Source organism: Saccopteryx bilineata, chromosome 4, assembly GCF_036850765.1.
Source record: "Saccopteryx bilineata isolate mSacBil1 chromosome 4, mSacBil1_pri_phased_curated, whole genome shotgun sequence".
Classification (NCBI taxonomy): Eukaryota; Metazoa; Chordata; class Mammalia; order Chiroptera; family Emballonuridae; genus Saccopteryx; species Saccopteryx bilineata.
The window spans coordinates 70,727,616-70,737,125 of NC_089493.1; positions in this window are offsets into that span (position 1 = coordinate 70,727,616).

The following is a 9,510-nucleotide window of genomic DNA, read 5'->3' on the forward strand; positions in this document are numbered from 1 at the left end:
TTTAAAAAGTTTTTTGGGAGTGAGTATTGTAAACTTGAAACATTGAATGCCGAGACTATTGTAATCCAAGGATCCCCTGTACTTAAGTACAAAGGTGAATTAGAAACCGTTGAAAAAAATTAAAATTTGTAAACCCATAATGATAATAAATAAATAAGTAAGTAAATAAATAAATAAATAAATAAATAAATAAATGAGTGAGAATTGAGGGTTCTTGCTTACAATATAATGCTGACAGCTAACTTGTAAATGTGGAGGGGGTATGAGAGATGGAAAATAATCATTTTGCAGCCATCATAGTAAAGATTGCATCAAGCGAGATACATCAATAACTGTTAAATCTAGGGAAAAGTTTTAGTAAAGAGAAGAACATTTGCATTGTCTTAAACTATCTCCTCACATATTGCTTATTAGTTTTGAAGGTAAAAAATAGTAATTACATAGAGAAGAAAATGAACAACGACTTTCAGGGCAATCAAAATCAATATACTAATGGAGGTACACGAACATCATGTGACTCTATGTGATAGACACCCAGAGGAGGACACACCATTATCCATGCAGTATTTTGGTTGAATATACAACCTAAATTTAATCATAAAAAAATTTAAAAAAAAGTTGAACATTCTACTAACAACAACAAAAAAGGGTGAAGCTGTTTTCTTAAAAAATGACAAAGGACATGCAAATGTTTTAGATTAAAAGAGGTGTCTTAGTCCTTTGATGTTACTATAACAAAAATAGCATAAACTGGGTATTTAAACATAAAATATTTATTTCCCACAGCTCTGGAGGCCGAGAAGTTCAAGATCAAGGTACCGGCAGATTGAGCGTCTAATGAGGACCATCTTCCTGACTGATAAACGGCTGTCTTCTTGCTGTGTGTTCACATATAGCAGGGAGCAGAGAAAACCAATTCTCTTAGCACTTTTATAAGGGCACTCATTCCATTCATGAGTCTCTATTTTTATAATATCATCTAATTCTAATTACCTTCTTAAGGCCCCATGGCCTAATGACAACTTTTTGGTGGGTAGTGTTTCAATACATAAACTTTGGGGAGACACAAATGTTTAGCTGATAACAGGAGATTATAGAAACATGACAATGAAATGCAATGCTTTCCCCTAGGTGGGATCCTGTACTAGAGGGGGAAATCTCATAAAGGCATTAATTAGTTCAGTGATAAAAGTAGAATACAAATGGTGGATTAGATAAAAAATATTATGTCAATTTCAAATTTACTGGTATTGATGTCTGTATCGTGATTACATAAGAGAATATCTCTGTACTTGGAAAATACACACTGAAGCATTTAGTAGTAAAAAAAAAGCATGATATATATAATCTAACCTCAAATAGTTCAGACAACAATTTCTATACAGAGATAGAACAAATGATGAAGCTAATAAAATAAAATGTTAACAATAGATGATTCTGGGTCAAAGGTATATATGGATATTCTTTGTACTGTGTCTCATTATTGCAGCTTTTTTATAAGTTCAAAATTATTTTCACTGGGAATTATTTACACTTATTACCACTTTGACCAGATAACCAAAATTAAGCTCCCTAGTCAGGGACAGATGAACAGTGCCTGCAGAGGTGATCTGAGGATCTGTTACATATACAGTGCCCTAGTCCAGACTATATAAGCTGAATCCAATCATGAGGAAATCTCAGACACACCCCAAGTGAGAGGAATGTTCTATTTACAAAGGACAGCTGTTTTTGTATTTTTTGTTTGGTATAATGAGTCACACTTAACAAAGAGAACTTTAACAGTTGCATGGAGGAATGGGAGATCCTTGACTGAGAGAAGACCAGCTTTGTAGCTACTACTTTGACAGCCTATCAGAGAGCTAATGAAGGACAGAATCAGACTGGGATGCAGGGATGGGAATTAGTCTTCAGATTTGACAACAGCTTCAAAAATAGGAATAACCCAGCTTGAACATTGATTCAATTAAGTGACCAAGGATAGGGGGAAATTAAAATAAGCCCAGGTTATTGTTAAGTAGGTTTCAGCTGACTCCTTTCTGCTCTTTGCCACGTGTGGATTTCATGAGAAGACAGCCATCCATACACCAGGAAGATGGCCTTCACCAGACAGTGAATCTTCTGGTACCTTGATATAGACAGTGAGACCCCTTACTGAGACAGGGAATCTTGGAGATGATGTAGAGTAACATAAAGAAAGCTTTCATGCATATTATCTGGGGGAAAATACTGACCAGAATGAATGTGTTCTTCATTTCAGCAATGACTTAGATGCACTGAATGCTCACTAGGTCCCAAGTATTGATTCAGACTGGTAATTAATAGCATTATCTGTATGATTTTGATAATGGCACTTGTTACTGATGAGAAAAGCTAGGTCAGAGATATTAGAAAAACTTGCCCAGTATTATATAATCAATAAATGGAGAAAGCGTGATTTTAACCAAAAATTATGCTTTTCCACTATATTATGTTACATCCCAAAAGAAAAAATATGATTTCTAAGACTTTATTTTCAATTACAGCTGACATGTTATATAGTTCCAGGAGTACAACACAGTGATTAGACATTTATATATCTCATGAAGTGATCACCTCGATAAGTCAAATATGATTTTTGAATAAAAGCACTCACAGATAAGATTTCCACTTTGTCTTTCTTCCTAAGGGATGCAATAAAGCACTAGGGGTGATACTGGATTTCTGTAGTTTAGATCAGTGGTTTTCAACCTTTTTACACTTGGAGACAGGTGAAAATAAGAGATTTATTTTGGGGACCGCTAAAGCAGAGATCACCCTGACCATAAGTGAATTCAACTAAGATTATTGTGTCTATAACCTTCATACAACATCAGGGTAGTTAATTCTTTCATGGACTGGCACAAAATTTCTGGTATACTGGTCTGCAGACTGGCTGTTGAAAAGCACTGATCTCGATGATAAAATTAAAACTATGACTTAAGAATGATTTTAACTTGGTCTGCTGGGTTTACAAACTACGGTTCACTAACTGCTTACAGTTTCTAGGAAGAATTTCCTAACTTTCCCCAGAAGGTGGTAATTGAACAACAGTGAGGTCCCTGAAGCCAGAAGATGGGTTCAGTCCCTGAGTCTGCAGCCAGCAGCACTTTACTGGCTGTAAAATGGTATCCCCCAGGGCTGTTGCAAGAGTTGAATGAGATAATGTATATATAAGCATATACAGATGTAGGTACCACTGTTACTCTGGTCTATGCTTTTCAACTCTTCTTTGCCCAAGCAGTCCCTTAATTCATTAAAAATAAAACAAACTTAAAAACCAGGTCTATGAAAAAAAGACCTCAGTGAAGTCCAGTGTCTCCCAGTGTTTCCTGTGGCACTATCTTCAGAATGTTTTCTTCACAGGAAAGAGTTAATCAACTGCATTTGGAGCAGGAATTCGAAAATCCTAAACAAATTAGGGGAAGAGGCTTGTTAGGAATTTCTCCAAAGCTTACAGTCTTGAACCTGGTGTGCTTTGAGGACAGAGGCCACACCCCTGGTTCTGCCACCTACCACTCCTTGACATTGTCTTCTTCTTCCCCTCCTTAATCTGTCTCATCATCTATCAGTAAAGATGATCATTGATATACTTCCTGAATCAATGCTAATTACATACAGACATACAGTCTTGTTCTCAGATCATGTCTTGCTAACTTAGCTGAGCTGCTTGTTAGGCACACATATATTCTTCAGGTCTCACTCCAGAGCTCCCAAATTAGAACCTTGGGCAAAGGATCTAGGAATCTTAACCTCTCACCACCAAGAAATTCTAATGCACACTAATTTGAGAACCACTGACCTAAGTTCCTTTTCAGGTTAATAATTCTATGTAGGCCAGTGCTTTATAAACTTTAATGCATCCCTCTGAGATCTTGTTAAAATGAAGTGAGGCTTGATTTATATTATTACTAAGCTCAGGTGATGCTGCTGGATCCTGGACATACTCCAAATTAGCAAGGCTTTATGTGAAATGACACAGTCGCACAGGTTGAATTACTTTTTGGGAAGAAAATAACATACATCATGACCCAAGGATGAGAGAAGAGCATGCACATGAATAGCAACCCCACAGAACTGTTTGGCTTAAGTGAAGAGTAGTTTGATTGATCAGCTTGGGGTGACTTAGGTCTTTCTGATAGAGGAGACACAAATTTGCAGAAAGCTGACTTGGTTAAGTCCCTACTCTGTCACTTTCTAGATATGAGATCTGCACAAACTGATTTACACTTTCAGAGCCTTAAGCTCTGAATCTGCAAAACAGAGACAATAGAATACCCACCCTATAGAGTTGCTGTGAGCATTAAATGTGATCACAGATATAAAATTCCCAGCCTAGTTCAACAATATCAGTCCCTCTAGGTTTTCTGGAGAAACTTCATAAGCCTTTACTTAATTCCTTGTGTGAGATGGCTCAATAGAACCTGTTTCTCTCCCCCAGACACCACCACCTTGAAGGCAGCTGCCTCTTCACCATAAGAAAACACTTGGACTTTCCCAGATTGCTGAGTGATTTATCACACAGCTGCTCTCTTAGACTTGGAAGGCTGACGGCAACCCTGCCTGAGAACGATGGGAGAGCTGGAGTCCAGTTGCTTGTCAGCAATGTTCAGTAGACACATTTATAAAGCTTTTTACACTTTCCTGGCATCCTCCACCATCAGCCAGACACCAAAGGCAGCCCTCTGCATACCACATGCAGGCAAGGGAAGCCCCGTGCTCACGTGCCGGCTGCAGCTCCCACAGGGCTTTGTCTTTCTCTCCTGCCTCTTTTCATTACTTGTTTCTATGTGGTTGTGGTCAACATGCCACCTGACTTTTCATGATAAGTCCTTTTAATTTTTTTGACAGGCTCTACTGTCCTTTCTCCCAAATAACTCATTGAACAAGAAATTAGTTGCAATAATATGGACTTAATGTGAGAGTTTTCAACTCTCTTTATAGTCATCTGGAGGAGTGCTATCAACAAATATTTCTTTAGCTATTGCAGCATCCCAGGTGCCTGAGGGAAGCTATAACCAAATTATTTGTTAAGTTTCATAAAAGTGTGGGGTTTTTTTCCTGAGTCATCTTCAAGTTTGTACATTGGAATCACCTGAAGAGACTGATAAACATAATGATGCCTAAGCCCCAATCCCAGAGACCCTGACTTAGTTGATCTGAATGCAGCTTAGACCCTGGCAATGCAACCAAGATTGGGGGTTATTGCCTTAGGAATTAATAAAATGTATGCAGCATTTTCCCATAGTGTCTCAATTTTTTTAATCAACGTTTTCGAGACCGCCCTTTATAAAACCTTTTACCGAAATAATCTATGTTAAACCTCAAAACAACCATCACACAGTCTGAATTTGCTATTAGTTTATTTATATATTTGTACATTCACCTCAATTTGAATATTTCAAAGGATGGAGCTCAGGAGAGGACAAATTATGTCTTTGGATAGACAGCTGGTAAAGGCAGGGGTAATTCTTGAACCTGTGGGTCCTGGCTCCCACTAGTCTTTTAATTACTTTGTAACACCCTTAATCTAGAGTTTGTCATTGGACACCATTCATTCAATCATAATACATCTCTAACTTTAACTTGTATAAATGTTCAAAACAAAAACTCTTTGATTTCCTTATTGGAAGATTTAAGGAATATTAATAAGGAAAGAAGGGCAGTGTTAATGAGAATATAGGGCATTTCTAGTTTGATGCTAATACATGCAGTTGGCATATATAATGTAGTAGGGGTCAAAAGACATTCAATATATGATACTACTTATTAGGGAAGTCAATGCATGCCAGCCAGAAGATACACACCCAAAGTTCATCCACAAGAACCATAAATCATTTCAAAAATGGGCCAAAGCATTCTTTTTTCTGTGATGAAAGACATTCCGAGTTCTTTGGAAATTTGCACAGATCCTTATTTGAAGATAGAATCATCTGTTAGTTCCCATAAATACAAAGATTAGTTTGAAGGTTGGCCGTTCTTCTAGCTAGTGGGATAATATATTGATTTGGAGTTTCCGTGCCCAAGTTAATTTTCTTTTAACAGGAAATAATACAAATATTTTAAAAAACAATAACTGTTATGTTTGGAGAAATGAAGTTACCATTAATCCACAACTTTCTGAGTGTGTCATGAACACATTCTTTTTGCATGTGCCAGGACAGAAGGTAGCAGGATTGACTGATAAAACTAATTCCTAGCACTCTCTCCGAACCTTATCAGGGATCCTGAAGTTTAGATGTCATGGTTGTATCTCCGGCCAATGACACAGTTAATGGTAATGTAGGGTCAAAGGATGCCCCATGACCTATGTATCAACATGAGTCAGAAACTTAACTAACTTACTGTTGTTCATGGCATTGGCCCAGTTTGGCTTTCACAGACATTTGAGTTGCAGAAAGGGGTCAACACCATCCAATTAAACAACTGGTCATTTTGAAAACAGTTGTTTTAATCAATTCTAATATACACTTTGCAACTACTCTATTATTCTAATCAGTTTGTATATGTGAGGTTACAGCCATAAATGAAAGTATGACTACAGCTATAAATGAGGAAGGAGTATGCACATTAAGATCACAAGTAGGACTGTTAGGATTACTAAAATCACTCTAAAAGCCTGAAAAAACAACCATAAAAGGTATCTCTTAACCAAATTTACCAGAATTATCCACTAATGGAATCCTTAAATGCAACTGAAAGCTAGTTGTCTTCACAGTCTCTCATTCTCAGAAACCCTGGAAACAGGTTTCCAAATGCAGACCTCTCATGATGACCCTTTTGGCAGAACCATCTACATAATTTGTGGGGCCAAGTGCAAAGCTTGAGTCTCTTTGTTAAAAATGTATTAATAATTAAAAAATGATGACAGCAGAACATTAAACCAGACATGAGGTCCTGTGTGACTGCCCAGGCTGCACGTCAGTGAAGTAGTCTCTCTTTTCAGAGCAGTAAGACCCCAATAGTCCTATTCCAGCTACCCTTTTATTGAGTTGTTGAGGGTAAATGACACTTCACTATGTATTGCCAACTGTTATGTAGGCAGATGGCCCTGGCTGTCTACAGGACATACGCAGGGACAGCAACAGAAAGAAACATGATAGAAAGCGAATGCAGCATGCCTGGCAGAAGTAACAGCAGAAGGGCAGAGGTTCTGAACAGCTGTTACTGAACTCAGGAAAAGGACAGTTGGCTACTATAGATGCAACTGAATGCCAACATTGACCAGGGAAGAGAGAGCCTTGGGTGTTCTCATTCCTATATGAGATTATGTGGCAGCATATCTTGAGATATCATTCTTACCTACCTACCTATATCTGCATGGATCTATACTTAATTTTTTTTTTTTTTTTTTTTTTTTTAGTATTTCTAGCTTTTCACCCTAAACCCAAGCTAATAGTTGTCTCTGCACTCATTATGTCAGGGGAGAGCTCTGCAGAACAAAAAGTTCCTAATAATTATCTTGGATTTAGATACATAAGCCCAAGTCCCACAGAGAACAGTGGATTCAAAACACAGATATAGTCTGGTTGGAACCATGATGGTGGGATTTTCCCCAACCTAAAAAATAAATTTTCCTGGTTTTGGAAGGGAGGGTGAAAAGACCAATGTGTCCTTGATCGAGAGGACTTATATCCCACACCCCAGGAGTGACTGCATGGGAAACAGGCTGATGGAATGACAGGCAGCCTTGACCCCGAGTGACAGCTAAGGGCAATTGAAAGCTTCCTATACCCCATGGAAGGCACAGAAATATCAGCAGACAGCATGCTAGGAAGGACAGAGGAAATCTCACTGGCTACTGAGGCAGTCTGATGATGCAGGATCAGAGACCACATGATGTGAAAGGTGACCCCCCACTTCCACCCCAACTTGCACGGCTTTGCATAAGGTTTCAGAAATCGCTGGGAGGAGAGGAGAGTAAGAACCTGACTGAAGTTAGGTTTCCTAGCAGCTTGGTGAGAGGAAGATTGAAGAAATGAAATAGTTATTTATTTATTTTTTTGTATACCTGTGTTTTTAGACTGGGATTCATTCTAACTACTCTGTGATAACACTATTTTCCCAGCTTGCTCAGTTCCCATTTCTTTGACGCTGCTCTCACCGAGTAAATTTTTACTCTTTAATTTGGTTTCCAGTTTAGACTTTCCCAGCAGAAAAAGCATGCTTGGACTGTCATGAGCATTGTATTTCTCTTGGCAATGAAAGCTCTCAGTATAAATGAACAAAGTTGACAGAGTTCTGATTTATAAATTAGTCAGTCTCTTTTGATTTTGGTTAACACGGCCCAGTTCCCTAGGTCTTGGCCACGTGGATACACTGTCTTGATGGAATTTTTGAATTTGCAAACTAGAGCGCCATGACTCTGTTAAGGTGCAGATACCCTGTGAAGTTCCATGACTAAAAAGGCCATGACCTCTCTCTACTGGTATTTCCTATTGAAAAATAATAGCATTAAAATTGTAAAGGAAATTAAAAAAATATATATATATATATTAGCATAATGTAGTAGTTAAGAATGCAAACTCTGGATTAGACTGCCCAAGTTTATCAACTCCTGGATTCGCCACTTCTACAGATTGTGATTCAACAAGTTGAAAGAAATCTAATAAGGATTGCTATAAGTAATAAAGGTGTTAACACATGTAAAACATTTTGATCAATGCCTAGCATCTGTTAAGTGCTATATAAATGTTAACTACTATTTCTAGTTTCACTGTTATTATTATTTCAGCTGTTCCCTTCCAGACTATGTCCCAGTGCATGGATATTGTCTCATATTGCACATAATTTATGTGCTTCCTTTCAGTCTAACACAATGTCATAAATACTTTATGTAGTTCTAGGAAGGCTTTAATTTTTTTTAATAGTATAATTGAATTTATTAAATAGTTGAGAACTTATCTTAAAATGACTATGCTATATGACATGGATATCAAAATAATGATAAATTAGAAAAATTGGCAAGGGTGATGAACATAATAAGAAAGTTATACAAATGGTCAAAAGAGAGGCTTACCCTAACAAGAAGTCAGGAAATGCAAATTAAAGCGATTGTTACTGGTCCTGACTGGTTAGCTCAGTTGGTTAGAGTGTTGCCCCGAAATGCCAAGGCTAGTGGTTTTGACCCCCGGTCAGGGCACATATGGGAAGCAACCAGTGAATACACAACTAAGTGGAACAACAAATGAATGCTTCCTCTGCCCTTCTCCCCCTCTCTCTCCCTTCCTCTTTCTGTCTCTCTAAAAACAATCAATAAAAATGTAAAAATAAAATAAAATAAGTGTTACAATTTTTACCTCACAGATTGGCAAATTTAAAAGTTTGAGAAATCCACTTTAGAGCAGGATGTAGAATAATGGGTACTCCCCTATCCTGCTGACCAAGTGTGTGTGCAGCCATTTTACTATTTACATTTAAAGTTCACAGACCTTCCACACCCAATACTTCCCTCTTCCATATCTGGCCTCAAAAATACTTGCTATGTGCTGT